This window comes from Canis lupus, chromosome 23 (assembly GCF_048164855.1).
Source record: "Canis lupus baileyi chromosome 23, mCanLup2.hap1, whole genome shotgun sequence".
NCBI lineage: Eukaryota > Metazoa > Chordata > Mammalia > Carnivora > Canidae > Canis > Canis lupus.
Window position 1 is genome coordinate 51,899,489 of NC_132860.1, and position 11,580 is coordinate 51,911,068.

Sequence of the window (11,580 nt, forward strand, 5' to 3'; positions counted from 1 at the left end):
GAAGGAATCAGGCATGAAGATCCTGGAGCTAGAGTGATCCTCCCCTAAAAGCAATAAAAACCATTCAACACCCTGATATTTCATCATGAAACTTCCAAATTCCAAAGATAGAGAAGATCCTCAAAGCAACAAGATACAAAGGATCCCTAAACTTTATGAGGAGAAGTAGTAGGTTAACAACAGACCTCTCCCCAGCGACCTGGGTGGCCAGAAAGGGCTGGCATGATATATTCAGGGTCCTAAATGAATTGCCAACATACAGCATATCTCCCATGGTCATCACGTCAAGTGCCCCCCTCAGCGCATGTCATCCAGTCACCCCAACCATCCAGGAAACTCCCTTACCAGTACCCCTTTTTCATTGCTCAGAGTTAGGAGTCTCTCATATTCTGTCATCATCAACTGATATTTTCACTCATTTTCTCTCCGTTTCCCTTTATTCCCTTTCACTATTTTTTATTATGCCAAATGAATGAGACCATATAATGATTGCCTATCTCTGATTGACTATTTTCCCTCAGCATTATACCCTCCAGTTCCATCCACATCGAAGCAAGTAGTATCTCTTTGTCGTTTCTATTCTTTTCTTTTTTCTTTTTTTTTGTACTTAACAAATATATTCAGAACATTTCATCCTAAAGCAGCAGAAGACAGTCTTTTTGAGTGCATATGAAACATTCTCCAGAATAGATCACATACCAGGTCACAAATCAGACCTGAACAAGTACAAAAAGATGAAGACTATACCATGCATAGTTTCCAACCACAATGCCATGAAACTTAAGGTCAACCACAAGAAAAAAACTGGAAATACCACTAATACATGGGGGTTAAAGAATATCCTACTGCTTATAATGAATGGGTTAATCAGAAATTAAAGTGTAAATTAAAAAATACATGGAAGGAAATGAAAATGAAAACATGAAGGTAATATTAAAAGATGTCTTTACTGATCCTCTGATTTTCACACATGCTCTTCTTAACCTCCATTATGGAGTTCATCCAATTTCTACCGGGTATTTGGGATTAATCACCCAGCCAGCATAGTAACTTCCTTCCTTGCCTATTGATTCAGGGGCCTGAAGAGCTCAAAGTGGCCAGGCACCAGTTTCAATTTCCAGATCAGTGGGATTGTTTTTGTGTCTCTCTTTGAACCTGAGACCTCTAGGCCAGCAGAATAATAAATCGTGGGAAAGAAAGAAACATTTTGCAAGTAGATCATGACGGGTTATAGTGAGTAGTACAACTCCCAGTTCCAGTCCTTGATTCCTGCACCTGTAAATGTGAGCTATGTGAGAAACAGCATCATACATTAGAAGCTGATTTAGAAGATATATAGCCCTCTGGGGAACCTTGTCCTACCCTGCAAGGAATTGCCACCTAGATAACACTACAGCTGAATCTTTTATTTTTAATTTTTCTTAAATTTATTTTTTATTGGTGTTCAATTTGCCAACATATAGAATAACACCCAGTGCTCATCCCATCAAGGGCCCTTCTCAGTGCCTGTCACCCAGTGACCCCCAAGCCATGCCCACCTCCCTTTCTACCACCTCTAGTTCATTTCCCAGAGTTTGGAGTCTCTCATTCTGTTTCCCTTTCTGATTTTTCAGACTGATTTTATCTCATTTCCGCTTTATTTCCTTTCACTATGTTTTATAGTCCCCAAATGAAGGAGACCATATAATATTTGTCCTTCTCCGATTGACTTATTTCACTCGGCATAATACCCTCCAGTTACAACCACATCAAAGCAAACGATGGGTATTTGTCGTTTCTAATGGGTGATTGAGTTCAAATTTCTAAAGAGTAAAATGAAAGTAAGATAAAATAAAATATGTGTGTAAATTCAATGGGAAAATAGGAAGTCAAAATAATGAGAGACATGGCTGTCGACAAGATGGGGGAAGTGTAGGATCCCGAAATCACCTGTCCTCATCAACTTACCTAGATAACTTTCAAATCATCCTGAAACCCGATGAATTCGTCCTCTGATTTAAAGAGAGAATAGCTGGAAGGCTAAAGTGAGAAGCGTTTGCGCTTCTATCAAGGTAGAAACACGGAAAAATAAATGAGTACACTCCAATGGGAGAGAGCCTCCACAAGGAGCCAGGCTAAGGCCAGGCAGGAGAGACTCCAGGACGGGAAAGCCCAGACCGGGAGAATCAGGAACTTGACCAACATTCCTGGATGGAAAGGCACTCACAGGGAACTCAGGCAGGATCCCAGGATGGGCAGTGGAGTCCCCAGGTTCCCGGGGTCACTAACATAGGAAATGGGGAGAGCCGCCACAGACCATGGACGGAGCTCCAGCAATGGCTGGAGCGCGTACCCAGTGGGCCCCGGAACAGCGGAGGTGGCGGCTCTGGCAGCGGCTCGGCTAGGAGGGGAATGCATGGCCCTGGGAGAGCAATTCCAGAGGCACAGGCCCCGGACCCCAGGGTGCTGGGGGACACAGCAAGGATCCGGTGATCCCCTTGGGACATGTGGGGGCCGGGAGGACACAGGACCGCGAGGACGCTCCTGCCGCGGGGCCCCCCCGAGCTGTGCAGGTCAGTGCCCCCCATGCCCGCAGCATCCAGGCTCCCACGGACTGGGGTCTGCAGGAGTTACTGCGGGAGCTGACTCTAGGGCTGAAGAGCTGGCCACCGCCAGTGTTATTGTTCCTCCCTTATGTCACATTGTGCCTGGGATGGAGCGGGGCCACCAGGGAGCATGGGTCTCACAGGATAAACAGCTCCCAGGTAGCCATGCCCCTGGCAGGGGCCGGGGCAGCTCCCTCGGGGCACACACCTGACAATCAGAAAAGAAGGCCCCTCCCCCAGAAGATCACCTGGAAGGAAACAGGAAGAGCAAGTTCTTGACAAAGCAGCACTGGAAAGCTCCAGGGGAATTCGAGGGACTTAAACTATATAGAATCAGAGGCTACACCTCCTTGTTATTTTTTTTTAATTTTGAAATGTTTCTTTTTTTCCTTCCTTTCCCAGTACAACTTGTTTTTAGCCACCATGCACTGAGCAAAGTCCCTTGAAGGAAAAACTCACCCCAAAGAAAAAATCAGAAATAGTCCTCTCTCCCACAGAATTACAGAAATTGGGTAAAACTTCGATATCAGAACGCCGATGCAGAAGCAGAAAAATAATGCTACTGGTGGCTTTGGAAAAAAGTATGAAGGATTCAAGAGACTTCATGCCTGCAGAATATAGATCATTGATATTGGGTGGGAAAAATCTATTTCCTGTATCTGAATGCCTGTTTCCCTCCCCAATTTAGGAAAGTTTTCAGCTATGATTTCTTCAAATACATATTCTAGCCCTCTGTCCCTTTTGGTACCCTCGGTAACACCAGGTAAATGTAGATTTTTGTTTCTGAGGCTGTTATTTTTTCCCTTAACCTATCCTCATGATCTTTTTTCATTTTCTCTTTTTTCCTCAGTTTCCCTCCTTCTCATCAACTTGTCTTCTATGTCACTCACTCGTTTAATTGATTTTTAATTTTGGCCTGATTAGATCTAAGTTCTGTAGTCATGAAGTCTCTTGAATCCTTCATGCATTTTTCAAGAGCTTTATAATTGTGCTTCTGAATTGGATTTCTGACGTTGAATTGTAATTCAAATTTTGTAAATCTGTGTGAGAGAGACCTGTTTCTGATTCTGTTTTTGAGGTTAGTTTTTCCTTCTAGTCATTTTATTCAGTGCAAAATGGCCAAAAACTAGTTGTATTGGGAAAAGGAGAAAAATAGAGAAGAGAAAGAAGAAAAGAAAAACAAAAAGAAAAAAGAATTTAAAAAAAAGAAAAGAAGGAAAAAAGAATAGAATAAAAGAAAAAAATATGGGGGGGGGGCAAAAAAACAGACACATAGATCAATGGAAAGAATTGAGAATCCAGAAGTGGACCCTCATCTTTATGGACAACTAATATTCGATAAAGGAGGAAAGACTATCCACTGGAAGAAAGTATCTTCAATAAATGGAGCTGGGGAAATTACACATCCACATGCAGAAGAATGAAACTAGACCACTCTCTTGCACCATACACAAAGATAAACTCAAAATGGATGAAAAATCTAAATGTGAGACAAGATTCCATCAAATCCTAGAGGAGAACACAGGCAACACCCTTTTAGAAATCGGCCACAGTAACTTCTTACAAGATACATCCATGAAGGCAAAAGAAACAAAAGCAAAAATGAACTTTTGCGACTTCATCAAGATAAGAAGCTTTTGCACAGCAAAGGATACAGTCAACAAAACTAAAAGACAACCTACAGAATGGGAGAAGACATTTGCAAATGACGTATCAGATAAAGGGCTAGTATCCAAGATCTATAAAGAACTTATTAAACTCAGCAGCAAAGAAACAAATGATCCAAACAGGAAATGTGCAAAAGACATGAACAGAAATGTCACAGAGGAAGACATAGACATGGCCAACAAGCACATGAGAAAATGCTCTGCATCCCTGGCCATGAGGGAAATACAAATCAAAACCACAATGAGATACCACCTCACACATGTGAGAATGGGGAAAATTAACAAGGCAGGAAATCACAAATGTTGGAGAGGATGTGGAGAAAGGTGAAACCTCCTGAACTGTTGGTGGGAATGTCTAAAATGAGTCTCTTGTACACAGCAAAGAGATGGGTTTTGCTCTTTTATCCGGTCTGAATCGGCAGCTGCACCTTTTGCTGGGGTCACTAAACCCATTCATATCCAAAGTTCCTATTGAAAGATATGTATTCAGTGTCATCATGATACCTATTCCGTCCCTGTTTTTGTGGATTGTTACCTTGGACTTCCTCTATTACAGATTCCCCCTTAGTATTTCTTGCAGAGCTGGCTTCATGATCACATATCCTTTCAGTTTCTGCCTATCTTGGAAACTCTTTATCTCTCCTATTATGAATGAGAGCCTTGCTGGATAAAGTATTCTTGGCTGCATGTTCTTCTCATTTAAGACCCTGACTATATCCTGCCAGCCCTCTCTGGCCTGCCAGGTCTCTGTGGAAGGGTCTGCTGTTATGCTAATCCTTCTCCCCATAAAATTTAGAGATTACTTTTCTCTTGCTTCTTTAAGGATTTTCTCTTTATCTTTGGAATTTGCAAGTTTCACTATTAAATGTCCAGGTGTAGAGTGGTTTTTATTGATTTCATGGGGGGATCTATCCATTTCCTGATCTGAATGCCTGTTTCCTGCCACAAATTAGGGAAGTTTTCAGCTCTGATTTGTTCAAATACATATTCTGGGCCTGTGTCCCTTCGGCACCCTCGGGACCCCAGATAAAAGTAGATTTTCCTTCGGAGGTTGTCATTTATTTCCATTAGCCTATCCTCATGATCTTTTAGTCATTTTTCTCTTCTCTTTGTTTCCTCAGTTTCCCTCCTTGACATCAACTTGTCTTCTATGTCACTCATTCATTCTACCACGTTAACTCTCATCGTTCTGACCTCTAGTTTGGATTGCATCTCATTTAATTGATTTTTAATTTTGGCCTGATTAGATCTAAATTCTGCAGTCATGAAGTGTCTTGAATCCTTTAGGGTTTTTTCTAGATCCACCAGTAGCTTTATAATTATGCTTGTGATTCGGCTTTCTAACACTGAGTTGTAATACAAATTTTGTAAGTCTTTGGGAGAGAGGGCTATTTCTGATTCTTTCTTTTGAGGAGAGTTTTTCCTTCTAGTCATTTTACTCAGTGCAGAGTGGCCAAAAAGAAGTTGTATTTCATAGAAGCGTGAACTCTTCTCTCACTGTAGCATTACAGCTGTTCTCTACTTAATTCTCAGGCCAAATTCCTAGGTTTTCAAGATGATATAGTTGTTATGTAGGTAATTGGGTAAGGATAGGTGACTTGGGGACCCTACTCTTCCACCATCTTGCCCCCACCTCCTCTGTTTTCCGTTTTAACATGGTTTCTAGGCAACGATATCAGGAGAGTCACTGAGAAAGCCATCTGACATTGGCCACCTAAGCTGCATGGTGATTGGCCACCTGAATCAGGACACACTGAGAGCCTGCCTGATTGGCTGCGGCATGGTGGTGACATACAGAAGGGCACTCTGATGCACCTGGGCTGATATAAAAGCATGGCAATCACACAGGCCCCCATGATGACAGAGATGGTACTTCATCCACAGATCTCCCTGCTCTCCCTCTAGTTTGCTTCCCTGTTTTCTGGCCCTGCCCATGGCAAGCCCCCTGTCCCATCACCTGCCCCAGGCCTCTTGTCAAAACTTTGGGCTCCACCTGCATGTTTGCACCTCCCTTCATCCCCCTCTGTGGTCCTGAAAGTCCTCAAACCCACTGCAGGCAACTCCTGTTCCCTTTTCCCACTGTGAGTTTGTCCTGGCTGCTCACGGACATATTCCCATGTGACCTGTGGGAGTGGGACACTGGGAATCGGTACCATGGATACTCAGGCAGATGAGAAAAGCCCCTCCCACACCTCTGGGGACAACACCGGGATCAGCACCGGAAAGCTGTGAGTCTATGTCCTGAGGAGCCCAGGGCACTAACTGCTTCTCTTGAGCTCTCCAACCCACCCAGATCAGCACAGGGCTCATGAATGCCCTAATCTTCCAGTCCACTCCCATGTGTACAATGTCTGAAGTGCCTCCATGCACCTGGCAGAGAGGGGTATTATGAAACAAGTAAGTCCTGGGACAAGGAGTCACCACATCACTGGACACGGTGGGGGTCATTGGAACACAGGCCCTCAGACCACGAGCTGCCTGCCCCAGCTCAGTAGTGGAGAAACGGATCGTCCAGATCCCTGGCTGACCAGGAGCCTGCAAAGGACAAATCCTCAAACACAGCAGGGCATGGAGAAATGCAGTCCCCAGAACAGAGCACCTACCAGGAGCCCTCAGATTGGGAACCTGCTGATCCCAGGTGCCCCAGGGCATGTGGGTCACCCAAACACTGAAGGGACCAGGAACCCTCATACCACCAGTCTCCAGCTGAGCCCAGAAGAAGGCAAGGGGGTCCAGGGAACACTGGGTTTGCAGAATGCCTCCAAATAATGAGCCCTGCATCCCAGCTCATCATTGGGGAAATGAGGCACCTGCACAGTGGGATCAGCATGTTGCTTGGACCTGGAGACCAACATCACAGCTCAGCTTTACTCACTTAGGCCACTGGTAAGTGGGCTCACCTCGTGATTTTGGACTTGTGGTTACACAACCTAGACATGGCTAGGCCAAGCAGGCCCCTGGATAGCAGGCTCACCATGTGCCATTGGACCCCTAGACTCACAGCATATCTCAGCACTAGGGCAAGCTGGCCTCTACTTAGGAAGAATTCATGAGATTGAGAAAGCTCTCAAAGGACTTCTCAAAGAAAAGATAAAGAATCCCAACAAATAAAATCATAAATGAAATTGGCAGATCACAACCAACTCCAAATAAATGCGAACAATTATAAAGGCATTCAAACTGGCAAGGAAGAAGTCAACATCTCACTTTCCTCAGATGACATGATACTTTATTTGGAAAACACAAGAGTTTGCAACTTTGCTAGGACTCATATTGTATTTCAGCAATGTGGCAGGATAAAAAAATCAATGTAGAGAAATCTGCTTTATTTCTAGACACAAAAATGATATAGACGAAAGAGAAATTAAGGGCTGATCCTATTTACAATTGCACCGGAAACCATAAAATACCTAGGAATTAACGTAATGAAAGAGGTAAAGGATCTGTAACTAAAAACTATAGAACACCTAAAAAGAAATTGTGGAAGAGCAAAGAGATTCATTAACATTCCATATTCATGGATTTGAAGTATCAATATTGTGAAAATGTCCATGCAACCCAGGACAATGTACACTTTTGAAGTAGTCCCTATCAAAATACCCTTGACATTTTTCACAGTTCAGAAACAAATATTTCTAAGTTTTGCATGGAACCAGAGGAGACCCCAATTTGCCATAGGAATGTTCAAAAAGAAATCAAAAGCAGTTTATATCACAATGTCTGGACTTCAGGCTGTATTTTGTCTAAGGTTTTTTCTGCATGTCATAGACAAAGCTGTCATCATCAAAATGTTATTGTACTGGCACAAAAACAGACACATTGATCAAGGAATGGAAGAGGGAACCCAGAAATGGACCCTCAACTCTATAGTCAACTAATCTTCGACAAAGCAGAAAAGAATATCCGCTGGAAAAAGGATGGTCTCTTCAACAAATTGGACAGCCACATGCAGAAGAATGCAACTGGACCATTCTCTTACACCACACACAAAGATAAACTCAAAATGGATGAAAGACCTAAAGGTGAAATAGCAATCCATCACAATCCTAGAGGAAAACACAGGCAACAACCTCTTTGACCTTGGCCATAGCAACTTATGCAAGACATGTCTGTAAAGGCAAGGGAAACAAAAGCAAAACTGAACTATTGGGACTTCATCAAGATAAAAAGCAAAGGAAACAGTCCATAAAACTAAGAAGCAACCTACAAAATGGGAGAAGGCATTTGCAAATGACATAGGAGATAAAAGGCTAATATCCAAGATCTGTAAAACACTTATGGAACTCAAGACCCAAAACCAGTAATCCAGTGAAGAAATGGGCAGAAGAGATGAACAGACATTTCTCCAAAGAAGACAACACGTGGCCAACAGACACACATGAAAAAAATGCTACACATCACTCATTATCAGGAAATTACAAAACAAAACAAAACTCACAATGAGATACCACCTCACATCTGGCAGAAAGGCTAAAATGAACAAGACAGAAAAACAACAAACTTTGGCCAGGTTGTGGAGAAAAGGGTACCGTCTTGCACTGTTGGTGAGAATGCAAAGTGGAGCAGCCACTCTGGAAAAGGGAGCAGGATCCTCAAGAACTTAAAAACAGAGCTACCCTATGACCTAGCAAATGTGCTACCGCGTATTTACCACAAAGATACAGAGGTAGTGAAAAGAAGGGTCACCTGCACCCCAATGTTCACGGCAGCAATGTCCACAATGGTCAAAATGTGGAACGAGTCCACATATCCATCGCCAGATGAATGGATAAAGAAGATGTGGGCTATAGTTACAATGGGATATTACCGAGCCTTTAGAAAGGACGAATCTTTACCACTTCTATCGACATGGATGGAACTGGAGGGTATTAGTCAGAGAGTGAAATAAGTCAGTCAGTGAAAGACAATTATCATATGGTTTCATTCATATGTGAAACATAAGAAACATTGCATAGAATCATAGGGGAAGGGAGGGAAAACTGAATGGGAAGTCATCAGAGAGAGAGAGAAAAACCATGACAGATTCTTAACTCTGTGAAATAAACTGAGGGTCGCTAGAGGGGAAGTGGATGGGGGATCAGGACCTGGGTAAGGGGCATCAAGGAGGGCACTGGTGTGATGAGCACTGGGTGTTACACACAAATGATAATTTATGGATCGCTACATCTGAAACTAATGGTTTATTATATGCTGGCAAATTGAATTCAAATTTTTAACAAGTAAAATAGAAATAAGATAAAATAACATATTTGTGTAAATAGAATGGGAAAATAGGAAATCAAGATAATAAGAGCCAAGACTGTCAGCAAGATGGCAGAAGAGTAGGATTCCGAAATCCCCTATCCCCAAAAACTTACTTAGATGACTTTCAAATCATCCTGAAAACCTACGAATTCGGCCTGGGATTTAAAGAGAGAACAGCTGGAAGGTTACAGTGAGAAGAGTTTGCGCTTCTATCAAGATAGGAAGACGAAAAAATAAATAACAAGACTCCAGAGTGGGAGGGGAGAACCCCCACGAAGAGCCGCGCTAAGGCCAGGCAGTAGACACTCCAGGACAGGAAAGCCAGACCGGGAGAATCAGGAACTTTACCAACATTTCCAGATGGAAAGGCGCTCACAGGGAACTCGGGCAGGATCCCAGGAGGGGCAGTGGAGCCCTCAGGGTCCCGGGGTCACTAACAGAGGAAGTGGGGAGAGAGCGCCACACACCATGGGCGGAGCTCTGAAAAGGTCTGGAGCGCACACCCATCGGATCCCGGGAGCAGCTCAGGTGGTGGCTCTGGCAGCAGCTCGGCAAGGAGGAGAATGCGTGGCCCGCAGGAAGGGAGAGTGATTTCAGCAGCGCAGGCCCGGGAGCCCAGGGCCCCGGGTGACAAAGCCCAGGATCTGGCGATCCCCTTGGGCAATCAGGGGCGGGAGGACACAGGACAGCGAGGACGCTCCTGCCACCGGGCACACCTGAGCTGTGCAGGTCAGTGCCACCAACACCCAGTGCTGCCAGGCTCTTGCGGACTGGGAACTGCAGGACTTAATGTGGGAGCTGACTTTCGGATTGGAGAGCTGGCCGCTGCCAGTGTTGTTCCTCCCAAGTCACCTTGCGCCTGGGTTGGAGTGGGGCGGCCAGGGAACATGGGCCTCACAGGATAAACAGCTCCCAGGGAGCCGAGCCCCCGGCAGGGGGTGGGGCAGCTCCCCTGGTGCTCACACCTGACTATCAGCAGAGCAGGACCCTCCCTCACAAGACCAGCTGGAAGGAAAGGGGAAGAGCAAATTCTTAACCAAGCAGCGCTGGAAAGCTCCAGGGGGAAGTTGAGGGACTTACAGTATATAGAATCAGAGGAGACCCCTCCTTGTTATATTTTTTTAAGCTTTGAAAATTTTCTTGTTTTTTGTTGATTTGTTTGTTTTTGTTTTTTGTTTCCCCCCTTTTTTCTTTATTTCCTTCCTTTTTCCAGTACGACTTGTTTTTAGCCACTCTGCACTGAGCAAAATGACTAGAAGGAAGAAGTCACCACAAAAGAAACAATCACTAACAGTCCTCTCTCCCACAGAGTTACAGAATTTGGGTGACAATTCGATGTCAGAATGCCAATACAGAAGCACAATTATAAAGCTACTGATGGCTCTGGAAAAAAGAATGAAAGATTCAAGAGACTCATGACTGCAGAATTTCGATCTAATCAAGCCAAAATTAAAATCAATTAAATGAGATGCAATCCACACTGGAGGTCCTAACGATGAGGTTAATGAGGTAGAAGAATGATGAGTGACATAGAAGACATGTTGATGGCAAGGAAGGATGCTGAGGAAAAAAGAGAAATAAAAAGACCATGAAGAAAGGTTAAGGGAAATAAATGACAGCCTCAGAAGGAAAAATCTACGTTGAAAGGGGGTTCCAGAGGCTGCTGAAAGGAACAGAGGACCAGAAAGTGTATTTGAACAAATCTTAGCTGAGAACTTCCCTAACTTGGGGAAGGAAACAGGCATCCACATCCTCGAGATAGAGAGATCCCCCCCCCACAAAAATCAATAGAAGCCGTTCAACACCCCGACATTTCATGGTGAAACTTGCAAATTCCAAAGATAAAGAGAAGATCCTCAAAACACTAAGAGACAAGTGATAACACTTATGGGGAGAAGTATTAGGTTAACAGCAGATCTCTTCACAGAGCCCTGGAAGACCAGAAAGGGCTGGAAGGATATATTCAGGGTCCTAAATGAGAAGAGTTCAATTTGCCAACATATACCATATCACCCAGGTCTCATCCCTTCACGTGCCCCCCTCAGCGCCTGTCATCCAGTCACCCCAATGACCCAACACCTCCC